We start from the raw sequence: 13,983 nt of genomic DNA, 5'->3' as shown, positions 1-13,983 counted from the left end.
TTCCATAAATCCCTCCCCATCACCCTCTCTGCTCAGCCACAAGGATTGCTTCCTGTTTTTTGAATATCCCACATTTCTGTCTGTGTCACAATCTTCCAACAGGCAGTTTTCCTTTGTCTGAGAATCTCCATCACCTGGCAGGACCTGTCCTACCACAGGCCCTTAAACTCTCAGCTTCAGAGAAATCCTCTTCCAGGTCTCAGGTTAAACGTGCCAGAAGGCATTCTTAGTCCACAGCCCTGATTATTTGTGCACTGATTTTACATGCTCAAGTAGTGACTGATCGCCCTTCATTTCCTAATACTAAGGAAAAAAAACATCTTTTACACTTAAGATATATGAACTTAGAATGCTGTTTACAACGAAAATACAGGCTTATAGAGGTAGTTGGTTTTATTATGGTGGTAGCAGTTGTTTTCCTAAAATGCTGTGCTTAAGATTCATATCTTGTATCTTAAGAGATATGTGTTTTTAAAAAAAAACCTGCAGTGATATTTCACAAATAGCCCTAAGCAGTTTTCACATATTTTATGACATTGTTATTAGCACTATAGCCACTTAGTAAATGAAGAAACGGAAACCAAAACGGAAGGTGCTAAACACGTTTCTTGGTGGTAGAATGAATGAATAAATCCATCAAGTCCTTTATGGGATCGAACCACCCTCTCTGTGACAATTAGCTTGTGCTTGCATATGTCAAATGACTTCTCCCCCCTCTACTGGCAGTGTCCCTGGGCTTGATGGGATTTTTGTTTGCTTCTCTGACCTTCCCACAAGACTGCTTTCCTCTTGGAAGCCTTTGCACTCAAGTCAGCCTGTGGAAGCCTTCTGCTGCCCTCTGCTGGCCACAACTAGTGATTGGACTTGTCCTTCAGATTCTAGTTCTATTTTAGAATAAATCAGTAGAAGAAAACAAAACAAGATACCATCCAGCCAATCACTACACCAAAAATACTGTGCTTAATGATCAGAGATGTTATGATATTTGACATATGAGATATCAATTCAATGTTTTTTCTTTCCCTTTTGAACAAACATATTTCTGTACTTCATCTATTGAGAGGGTAGGACTAGCATGTACAAGAAATCCATACCATTTAAGGGCTGGACGGTTAATGGCCTATCTTTCCCTTTTGCTTCTGCTATCTCTCCAAAACCAAGCTTGTAAAAAACATAGTAAAAGTAAAGGCGTTCCAGGAAACTATGACTAAATATTGAACCTTTATTGCAATCTTCTATATTCTGACTGAAATGGCACACCATTCAATAGACCTTCTTAGCCATAAACAAACGTAATCTACGGATCTATGAGATGGCAGGGTTCCTGTTCTGATGACTGAATACAACCTGCTTTGCTTCCCACATATTTTGCCACACCATGCAGATCAACACATGTTCCTGAATCTTGCCACGGTGAACTAAGATGGTCATTCACTCCCCAAACTAAAAAGAACAATAATACTTCTCTTATGCTTGTTACTCATTTCACTCTCATGCAATTCTTCTCTGAGTTATAAAAATACATACCGTTGTATAAATACCGCTAAAGTCAAGATATAATACTTCATCTGCCTCTAAAATTTCTTTTTGCTATCACTTTATAGACAAGCCCTAAACCCAGCCTTTACTTCTGGCAAAAACTGATTTCTTTCTGTCCCTTGTAGTTGTCCCTTTTCCAGAATGTCATATGAATGACCATTATAAAGTATACATTTTGAATCTGACATTTTTCACTTAGGATACATTTGAGATTTACCCATGTGTTGTGAATATTAATTTTTTTCTTTTTACTACTATGTAGCATTTCAGTGTATCACATAGTGTTTATCTATTCACAAGGTTGGCTCTAGTTTTTCATGTTTAAGAATAAACTTATTATAATTAGTACAGGCTTTGTGCGAACATAAATTTCAATTTCTCCTGGCTAGGCTGCCAGCATAGAAGTAGAATGAACTGTTCATGTGATAAGTATATATTTAACTCTATAATTAACTGGGAAAAGTTTTATCAAGGTGTGTGTAGGGGCTTCCCTGGTGGCGCAGTGGTTGAGAGTCCGCCTGCCGATGCAGGGGACGCGGGTTCGTGCCCCGGTCCGGGAGGATACCACATGCCGCGGAGCGGCTGGGCCCGTGAGCCATGGCCACTGAGCCTGCGCGTCTGGAGCCTGTGCTCCGCAACGGGAGAGGCCACAACAGTGAGGCCCGCGTACCGCAAAAAAAATAAATAAATAAAATAAAAGTGTGTGTAGTGTTTTGTGTTCCCACAGGAAATCTGAGAGTTGCAATTTCTCTGTATCCTTGCCAGTACTTACTATTATTTTATTTAAGAATGTTTTAGCTGTTCCAATAGGTTTATGGTGATATGTCATGTGATTTTGATTAGTATTTACCTAATTATTAATAATGTTGATAACATTTTCTTGTGCATGTTTGCCATCTGTATACTTTCTTTGGTGTTATGTATGTTCAAGTGTTTTGCTGAATATTCATGGAGGTATTTGCTGTCTAGTTGTTGATTTTTAAGTGTTTTTTTTACATGTTTGGATACAAGTATTTGTCTTTTCATTCTCTTAGCACTGTCTGTTGCAGAGCAAAAGTTTTCATTTCCATGAAGTTCATTTTAACAATGTATTCTTTGATGGGTCTTGTTTGGGGTATCACATCTAAGCAAACTTTGCCTAAAAAATGTTGCAAGATTTTTCACCAGTGTTTTCCCCTACTAGTGTTACAGTTTTGTTTTTTTAAGATTTTTCTGATGCGGTCCATTATTTATTTATTTATTTGTTTGTTTGTTTATTTTAGGCCGCACCGGGTCTTGGTTGTGGCATGTGGGATTATTTTCAGTGCAGCATGCAGACTCTTAGTTACGGCATGCATGATCTAGTTCCCCAACCAGGGATTGAACCTGGGCCCTCTGCATTGGGAGTGTGGAGTCAGTCTTACCCACTGGACTACCAGGGAAGTCCCAGTATTACAGTTTTAGATTCTACATGTTGCTCTGGTATCCACTTTGAATAAACTACTACATAAAGTATGAAGTATGCATCATTTAACTTTCTGGTATTTGGATGTACAGATATTCCAGACCATTTGTTGAAAGGAGTGCTTCTTCCTTCATTGCATTTTCTTTTCACATTTGTCAAAAATCAACTGACTATCTTTGTTTGAGTCTATTTCTACACTCTCAGTTCTGCTGCATTTGTCTATGACTTGATAATCGCAGCATTAATGTAGGTCTTTAAATCAGGTAGTGAGTCCAGCAAGTACGTTCTTCCTTTTCACAATTATTTTGCTAATTGTATTCCCTTTAAAATTCTAATTAAAGTTATTATTTAACCAATTCAATTAAATGTTCATTTTAAAGCCATATAGGTGTCTTTTTCCTCCTCATTTTATTTTATGGTTGTCATAAATATATTACATCTACATAGATTGAAAACCTTACTAGATTGAAAATCTTACTAGACAGATTTATATATTTAGCTTCCAATATTCATAATTATTTTAAATAATAAGAGGGTCAGAAAAATAGTCTAATATCTACCAAATATTTACCATGTTTTTCCTTCATTCTTATAGTTCAAAGATTGACTGTAACCATTTTTCTTAAAGAGTTTTAAAAAATCATTTTTCTAGAAGAATTTCTTTTAGCATTTTTGTAGAGAAATACTGTTCACAGCTCTTCTTTCAATTTTTCTTCATCTGAAATCATCTTTATTTAATATTCATTTACCAAGAATATTGTCATAAGATTTAGATTTCTGGGTTGAAAATTTGCCCCCTTCCTTTCCCCGAAGCAATTTAAATGTTGTTCCAATGTCTTCTAAATTCCATGTGTTCTAAAAAGAAATGCACATTAATTTGAATTGTAATTCCCCTATATTCTAGGTGCCCTTTTCACTGTCTACATTCGGGATTGTATATTTTTTATCTTTAGTTTTAACTCTTGGTCATGATGTGCCTGGGTATGATTTATACTTTCCAAAGTTTTCTGAACTTCTTTAATCTGTACATTCATAATTTTAATCCAAATTTGGGGCATTTTCACCACTATTTCTTCTTTTTAAATCCTGAAACAAACTCATTTCTTCTTTCCTCTTAGAACTTCAAAGTGCTAAATGTTTGACTTTTATGATATTGTCCCCAAACCTTTGAGACTCTATTCTTTCTCTTTTTTTTCTCTCTTTCCTTCAAATTGGATACATTCTATTGATATATGCTCAAGTTCTTTGACATTTTCTGCTATTAAGCCCTCATGATGAATTTTTATTTCAGATATTACATAGTTCAGTTCTAACATTTTTAGTTTTTTTTAATATAGTTCCTATTTTTCTGTTAAGAATTCTATCTTCCCTTTCCTTTTAATAGCTTTCACCTTTACCAAGTGGAGCACGATTGTAATACACACTTTAAAATCTTTCTTAACTTGGGGTTTGACGCTGATAATTGGTCACATTTTGCAGCTTATACTATCTCAAGTAATTTTGGATTGGAATCTGGACAGTGTTAATATTATTTTGGAGACACTTGATTCTTTTAAAAGCATTTGGAGAATGTCTGTTGAAATCTTGTCTGCTTGTTCTTGTAGGCAATTAACCAGGTTAGGCTAATTCTACAAATTTGTCTCACTTCTCTGGAAGCAGTGATTCCAAGGTCAGTTTGGTTTTCATGCCTTTGCTATGCTGTTCATGTCACCCAGTGCACCTGCTGTTGAGAGGTTCATCTGGGATTTGGAGAGTTCCTATCAAGGATCAGCATTTTTTTTCTGTAAAGGGTTGCATAATATTTTAGGTTTTGTGGACCACATATGGTCTCTGTTACATATTCTGCTTTGTTATTTGCTTGCTTACTTGTTTTACAGCCCTTAAAAACATAAAAACTGTGAGCCCCTGAGCTGTACAAAGTCTGTCCATGGGCTGGATTATTCTCTAGGGTGTAGTTTTACAAACCTGGTTTACAAAATATTTAGTTATCAAAGCCTCTGCAGTGTTTCTTGGAATCTGTTCTGTGAATGGCAAGTTCAAGAGTAAGCTTGAAATTTCTACTGACTCACACCCAGAATTACAGGGTCAAGGGATCACACTCACTTCTCCCCAGGATCTCCTTCAGATTCTCTTGATCCAAGGAACCACTTTTTCTGATTTCTCTGGCCACACATATTTCTCTGAGTGTTATCTCCAACTGTGCTACACATTTCCACAAAAAAATGAGCTACACGCAGCAAAGCAGCAAGAGAAAGGAGGGGGGGAAAAATAACAGGACTCTTCCCACACTCTGGACAAAATGGATCCAACTCCTGGTCCCTCTGGCAAGAGATACAGGTGTTCTGTCTCAGCTGTTTTGTGCCTGCACCAGTGCTGCAGCAATGCAGTTTCATGAATGATGCTGTCCTTGGAGCAGGGCAGGGAGGAAAAAAAATATTTTACCCTAAACTCTCCAACTTGTAGCTTAAATTGCACTTTTTGTTGTTCACTCATGGTTCACAGTTGGGCCACCCTCAGGAAAAATAAGGAAAAAGAAGGAAAAAAAATAGGAAACTCACCAGCAAACAGGTCTTTCTTTAGTGTTGACTTCCTGTGCCAATCCACTTGCTATTGCTTACCTTTCAGAGCCCAGGAGTTTTCGTTGTCATCAATGGAAGGAATAAGATGGAATGAGTTTGCTCCATTTTTGCTGACAACACGTCACTCCACATACGTCTTTGAGATTTTTTAAACATTTTTCAGATGTGTCTGACTAAGATTTGTATGCTTGCATTTTGAAGGTCCTTCCATCTTGAAATATGTAGAATCATGAGGGAAAACTGAGTTGACTAAATACATCAGGAACTCTGTATTTTACCAGATTATATATAAGACCCATACCTCCAAGATGGACTCTATAGGGGTTTTGTGAAAACTGTACTTTATAAAAATGACAAAATAAAATTGCCAAAACTTCTGGAAGTATTCAGAGTCTTAAATTACTATCATGAGAAAGTGGAAGATCATTTAAAACTGAATCTGTGTCCACATTTGTTAGTTAAAAACCTGCCCTCTGATCTCACACACACACACACACACACACACACACACACACATTCCCCATTTGATTTCACAGAACAAACAAAACTGGAAGTTGATTATGAAAAATATGACAGCAAAAAATACAATTTTTTGGTTTCAGTAGCTTTTGCATTGTCACCCTTTCTAAGAAATGGGTCTAAGGCACACACATTCATCAACAGGAGACATTTTTCTGGTGTCAAACTGAATTGGAGATGAATAAATATAATTTGCCAGATATCAGGAAGTCTACAGAATGTTAACTCTTATAAAACTGTCAACGTGAGCAACACTTTATGAGAACATACATCTCAATATTTTACAACAGAATTTCTACAATATTTACCAGATAACAAAGGATTTCTACAATATTTGCAATTAACATTTAAAAAATGATGTTTACATGTACAGAATCACACTTTTACATGTATTTTCATTATGTGAAATGGGGTAATTTCATGGTTAATTAGTATACACAAGGAGGAATAGTTCAACAAGCAACATAAATATGAAAATATACCCTTAATGAAAGAAGACCCTGATACACATAAAGTGATAATGTAGGCATTCAGGGTAAATATGAAATTACTTAATTTTAATTGTACTAGAAATAATGAATACAGGTGCATTCATTAATATAATCACAAAACAAAACCTTTAGTAGATAGGATAAATAATGTAAGGATAGGGAGAGTTGTATAAAGTTCCAGTCAGGATACTCTGGCTTCCCTTTTAGTTAACATAGCCATATTACTGATTTTGGAAAAAAAGCATGTGAGATTTAAGGGACTTTTATTGTAGCAGTTAGTGAATATTATCCTAACTAACACAGGAACTGTTGCCTTGAAATGGTTTGCTGCCTTTATAAAAATATAAATATGTGATAATTTCTTAATGGCCAGGCTGAAAATCTAGTTATGAAGGGACAGCGTTTAGAAGACAAACCAAATACACTTAAGCTTATATCTGAGTGAAGTGACTGAAAAGAATCAGAATATCGTATGTGTTGTCTTTGGCAAGGTATTATGAATAAGAAACGAGCACAGATAAGAATCCGCTGTTTCCTTAAACAGTGATCAAATAGAATAGAAATTTCAATGTTCAAAGTAAAGAATGAGACTCTAATAGCAAGCAATGAGACTGAAATTGTTTTGAGCAACAAAGGCTGGTAAAACTTCTCAACTGAATAAAATGTTTAAACAGACATGAGTTCAAATGAGATAAAGGGTGTCAAAACAGTTGCCATTCATTTGTGAGAAAGAAACGAAGGGAGTGATTGAAAATGACTTTGGGAACTGGGTCTAGGAAAGAATTTTGGATGTAGAAATTTCCATATGAGACTGCATGGAAGCAGACAAGGGGAGCTCACTAACACTTTTAGGAAATTGTATTCCCAATGGAATCTCCAAACGAGGACAGAAATAACCTTAGGCAATTCAAGCATGTAAACACGATGTGGAGCCCCAAATTTGCAAGTGCAGGAAGCAGGGCTAAAAAACTCTAGAACTGTAGCACACTAAAGAGAGAACATCTCCACACACGCATTTTACCCATAACCTGGGTGGAATAGATGCGGAAGAGCTGTAATAGGAAAGAACAAATCTGGCTCCATATTAGATCTGGTTTTTTTTACTTTAACCTTTGTATTCTATTGCTTTTGCTTTGAGTTAAGAATGTTGCCTATAGTCTGAAATACACACGATAGCCCATTCTCAAGGTTCTGACCTTTAAGGAAATAACACTTTTCCATTCATATAGAGACAAAAAGTTACAGCACAGAGAATAACATTTGTCTTGTTGGAAGTTTAAGGAGCATCACAACTTGACCTATGTGGACAGCTGCAAGAACAAAGGATTCCGACACCAAGAAGTTTTCAACAACCAAACATGCCCCTCCCTCACCTTGCCTTTAAAAATGCTTTGCTGAAACATTTTGGGTAGTTAGGGTTGGGGGAGGCGTGAGCCAACTGTTCTCCTTGCATAGCCCTGCAATAAACCTTTCTCTGCTCCAAACTCTTACTTTTCAGTATTGTTTGGCCTCACTCTGTGTTGGGCACATGAGCTTGTATTTGGTAATAGAACCTCTGAGGGGCAAAATCAGGGTCTCATCAAGAACTTTCCCTCTTAGAGAAAGGGGCCTCACAAAGGTGCCCAGCTAGGTTTCCTTTGTAAGGGGAGTTTTAATTGCATATATCCTGGTTCTGATCCACATATTATAATAATTGTTTGGGAGAGTCTTTTGTCTTTTTTATTTTGTAGGTCACCAGATTTCAAGGTAATAAAACTTGCTTGAAGAATTTTGAGTCCAAAACATGGTGTGGAATTCCATAATAATGTTTATTTTTTCAACTCTTATGTTCAACTTGTACCAGTAAGTCTCTGGATATGTGTGTAATGCCAGATGATACACATGGTATTAAAAAGATAGGGACCTTGCACAGATGGTCATCAGTTTAGGTCATCTGATGATTTGATGTTCTTGGGTGATTGGGAGATACCTACTGAAGGCAAACAGAACCTCTGTCAGACTGGGTTTCTAAATAAGCAAGTGGAATAGAGCCTTTTGAGCACCAAGTCCATGGCCATTTTGTTTTATAACAACTATTGCATTAAGCCATAGAGGTTTGAAGAGATTTATAATTGTATAATAATAATGTAATCTTTTTCATCAACAGAGATGTCAGGACCGTTTCTACACTAGTGGAATAATAGCTGAGATAAATCGGTTCCTGATGAGTTGCAACGCCATCAATAATCAAGTTGTAGTTTCATGAAATTATTTGATTTTTTACTAATTATCACTGAATAGTGGATCTTGTATGTATGCCTCTTAAATACATTTGTATTAGTTTCCCAGGGCTGCCAACACAAAGTAACACAAACTAGGTGGCTTAAAACAACAGATATGTATTGTCTCACAGTTCCGGAGGCTAGAAATTCAAGATCAAGGTGTCAGGAGGGCCATGCTGTCTCTGAAACCTGTAGCAAGAAATCCTTTCTTGCCTTTTCCTGGCTTCTGGTGGTTTCCAGCAGTCCCTGGATTCCCTCGGCCTGCTCCTCAATCTTTTGTGGTCACACGGTGTTCTCTCCTTGTCTGCTTCTGTCTGCTTCTTACAAAGACACCAGTCATCACATTTGAAGCAATATCACATTGTCATCACTGAAACCCTAAAAGCAGATGAGCAGGAAGGATAAGAACCCAGTTCTATGGATAGGCATATTGAAGCACATAGGACCACATGACTTTAAACTGTTAATAAATAAGCAGGAAATGAGATCTCTAGATCTCTAGTAACAACATCCTAATTCTTTTACATTATGTTGATATGGACTATATGATTCCCCTTATTTTTCTTAAGAGTAAATGCAATTAAACAATGAGCCAATTCTATCAAACAGTACATAGTATAATAGTAATATTTTATTTACATGAAGAGATGTAAATTTATGTGATAATTTTACTCTCTATTCTTTATTACTATTTTACTGGAAAAACAATTTTCCTGGGCAAACATAGCATGAAATATCTATCTATCTATTTATCTATCTATCTCTCTTTCTATCATCTATTTATCTACCTATCATTATCATCTATTTTATTTTGCAAAGAAAAGAATAAATATTTAAGGTAATTGTAGATAGAAATGTCAGTGTAGTTTGCTAACCAGAATTGTAGTTTTTGAATTTGATTTTTTTAGAATTTCAGTTTGATATAGATGCATTTGTTTCCACTCTAAAAACATCCCAAGCTTAGTGTTTCTATTTCAGTATGTTTCTATTTTATTATAAATAAAGGAGAGTTCATCTGTCCCTTTAGATAGTACCTCAGAAGCCATAGAAAGAGCCTGTTTACATTACCTCTTCTCTCCTTCCTCTTCATAAGCCTTTCCAACAGAGTGAAGGTACATTTTAGTTTTATTAGGCCATAAAACTTGGTGCAATACACTTCATCCTTTTACGAATTGTCTTGAGAACATTTTAATTGCATTTCATTGTGCTTTGGTGTCAGATCTGTTCTTTTATGACCTACTCTTCAAACCTGACTCATTACTCTTCTCAGTTTCTCTACTAATGAGCAATATTGTATTTCCTAAGATCTTTTCTCACTTCGAAAGCTGTAAACTTCTCTGTGCAAGTAGTTTTGCTTGTGTTTAACCGCAGACTTCAATCTCACTCTTTTGATTCTTTTCCTAACTCTTGCTACATCTCCTTATTTTACTCTGACAAATTTCCCTTGTTTATTTTCCTTTGCCTGTAAAAGCCATCTACTCATTTTAGAAAGTTATTTTCAAAAAAATAATCAATATTAATTTACACAAATTAATTGTAAAAATTAAAATGTTGAAATTCTTTGATGGCTAACATTGTGGAAATTTTGTTATTCCTGATAGGCTGCAAATGCAAATAAGGCTTCATATAGTAAACTGTTAGTTGGATGTAATATGGAAGTAAAATTATTAGTGGAAGGGGTGCAGTGTGATGATGCTTGGGAAAGAACTGAGGACAAATAGGCCACCTGCAAAGAAAGCTCTGAAAGGCAAACTTTCAACAGAAAATGGAAATCCTTGCTTATTCAGGTAAGAAAATTTAGAGACAATAAAAAAGTAAATCATGTTGTTTTAGTTATTGATGTTTTTTTTTTTTTCCCTCTCCCTCTGCACCAAGCTTATAGAGCTTCCAGAATTCTTTTTTCCCTTTATCTACACACTTATTTCTATGAGGTAGAATCTGAGACTTCAGGAAGGGTACCATGGAGTGGTGACTAAAGAAGCAGATATTCCCTTAGACTTCCAGAAGATACACACAATTCTTCAAACAGTGAATTAGGGATCTTGAGCAATGCAGAATACTTTTTCAGCCTCCAGGATGGAGGATGTATGATCAACATATTTTAGAGCTACCTGGAGAGGGAAACAAAAGGCTGGGTCATTCTGGAGATAAGAATTGTATACGTATCACCTATTGACTGTGATGTCTGCAGCTGAGGATTCAAGGAGACAAAAAAGCCAGAAACACTGCATAAGAGAGCAGATGCATGGGAGAGAAAGAATGTGGACTATCTATGCCTCCACTGGACATGAAGGAGATGAATTTGCAAAATGAAAATTGGGATTTAGTTCATTTATTTCATGTATGATCTGTATCTATCTTTCAATATCTATAGATCATCTCTATATTACTTTTCTTAATTTTATGTGTGTCTTAGAAACAGTCTTAGAGATATGGGTAGAGAGTGCAAGGTAATGACAGAATGACAGAAACTGCACAATTCATGTAACTGATCACAGGGAGCAGTAGATGAAGGTTGCCTAGGCAAGAGTTAAGCTACTTTCCTCACCATTACGCTTTAAATTAAGTACATTAAATATTCAGTTAAGTAGTAAATCTTCTCTCTTGCAGATCTACTGGGGATACAAAATTGTCTAATCTAATTGTTACTCTTTTTCTCTTCTACTTTTTTTTTTTTTCCCGGTACGCGGGCCTCTCACCGCTGTGGCCTCTCCAGTTGCGGAGCACAGGCTCCGGTCACGCAGGCTCAGCAGCCATGGCTCACGGGCCCAACCGCTCTGCGGCATGTGGGATCTTCTCGAACTAGGGCACGAACCCGTGTCCCCTGAATCGGCAGGTGGACTCCCAGCCACTGCGCCACCAGGGAAGCCCTCTATTCTACTTTTTCATTAACTGGACTTCTATTAAATGCAGAAACACTATACTAAAGAGATGATGTAATTTGATTTAAAATTGATTTCAGTTTTCTTGAAAATAATCATACCAAAGTGCCTTCTTCCTAAAGGAAAACAATAAAAAAAACCTGAGAACTGACTTTACTTTTATAGTATTTTCTTAGGAATATAACCGTGAATATAATGTTAATTACACTAACAGCTAATATATCACACCTCGATTTCTTCAAAGAAATTGTTTGCTCACTGAGAATATTTATATTTTTGATTTCTTTACTATTTGCAATTCAAGTAGAAATCTATGAGATAAATGAAACTGCTTTCATTTTATTCTTTCAACTTTAAAATACTTCTTAGAAATGTATTATATAAAGGTTTTTTGTTGTACAGCATGATGTTGTAGAAAGACAATACACAACATTGCCCACAAGGATTGCAGGTCTTTTTGAATTATGGCTTTCTTCAGGTGTATGTCCAGAATGGTTCAAAAAGATACACACACACCAATGTTCATTGCAGCACTACATACAATAGCCAGGACCTGGAAGCAACCTAAATGTCCATCAACGGAGGAATGGATAAAGAAGATGTAGTACATATATACAATGAAATATTACTCAGCCATAAAAAGGAGCACAGTTGTGCCTTTTGCAGAGACATGGATGAACCTAGAGACTTTCATACAGAGTGAAGTTAGAAAGAGAAAACCAAATATCATACAGTATCGCTTATATGTGGAATCTAGAAAAATGATACAGATGAACTTATCTGCAAAGCAAAAATAGAGACACAGATGTAGGGAACAAACCTATGGATTCCCAGGCGGGAAGGGAAGGGTGGGATGAATTGGGAAATTGAGATTGACATATATATACACTACTACTATGACATAGATAACTAATAAGAATCTACTGTATAGCACAGGGAACTTTACTCAATGATCTATGGTGACCTAAATGGGAAGGAAATCCAAAAAAGAGGGGATATATGTATACATAACTGATCCACTTTGAGGTACAGTAGAAACTAACACAACATTGTAAAGTAACTCTACTCCAATAAAAATTAATATAAAAAAGGAAAAAAAAAGGATTGCAGGTCTTCAGGCATAAAAATCACTCCATAATTACAAGGAAATATTCTTAAAATTAAAACAAAAATAGTATGAACACAATTTAATTTCTTAAACTAGAACTATTTCAAAATCTGCTGTTGATTTGGTATATGACTTGAAAAAAGTACACCTATGGTACTGTAGCTTTGCTGTTAAAACAGAATCAAAGTTCATGATATTTTATATAATGCTTAGTAAACTATATAATTTTTCTTCTTATATAGTTCAACAACATACAAATTCACTCTTAAATTCATTCAGTTGAATAATTCAGATATGTGGAGAACCTCTTCCTTCAACAATTATTTATTATACATCTACTGTGGACCAGACCCTGACTTCCCTGCTGAGGATACTACCAGGAAGTAATCCAATTCTCTCCTCTCTTGGAGCACTCATTTTAAGGGAGAGGAGGAGATGATAATTATAGAAGTTTTGTATGCCAGGTGGAGATAAATGATGTTAACATTTGTAAAGACAAGTAAAGTACATGAGGTAAAGGGACACCGAAATACAGCATGAGTATTTTTTTCATCGCATGTCCAGGAACAGCATATCTGGAGCAGTCATATTTGAACAGAGAGCTGAATGATGTGAGCATGCTGGCCATGACCATAACTGGGAGGAGAGTGCTCTAGGTAGAAGGACAGCAAGTGCAAAGGCCCTGAGACAGGAGTATACTGAGAGTGCAGGAGGAACATCCAGGGACCATTTGTCAAGAGTAAGGAATGTGGAGAGTGACAGGAGGTAAGTTCAGGTGAAGAAGTGTGAAATGAGAAGCATGCTATGACTCAGATTACTGATTCGGACTTTGATTTTGAATTACATGGAGTGCCATTATGTGCTTTTGAGCAGTCCTCTCTGACTGACCTGATAAGAATAGACTGAGAAGTGCCAAAGGAAGAAGCTGAGGACTCAGAGGTCATTGTTATTGTCCAGACAAGAGTTTACAGTGGCTTAGACTAGAGTTACAGTGGTAGAGAGGGTGTAAGAAACCAGTCAGATTTTATAACTAAATTACAGATGGAGCCAACCAAGTTTGTTCAGGCTTTGGGTGTAGAGTACAACAGAATTGTCAAAGACAACAATTACAACTTCTATTTAAAAAACTTGAAGGATGTTGCCCACGTCATAGATGAAGA

This window comes from Delphinapterus leucas, chromosome 3 (assembly GCF_059928025.1).
Source record: "Delphinapterus leucas isolate spDelLeu-1000000601 "Yukka" chromosome 3, BTC_Dleu_Yukka2, whole genome shotgun sequence".
NCBI lineage: Eukaryota > Metazoa > Chordata > Mammalia > Artiodactyla > Monodontidae > Delphinapterus > Delphinapterus leucas.
The sequence above is the reverse complement of the archived record's forward strand: the minus strand, read 5'-3'. Positions refer to the sequence as shown.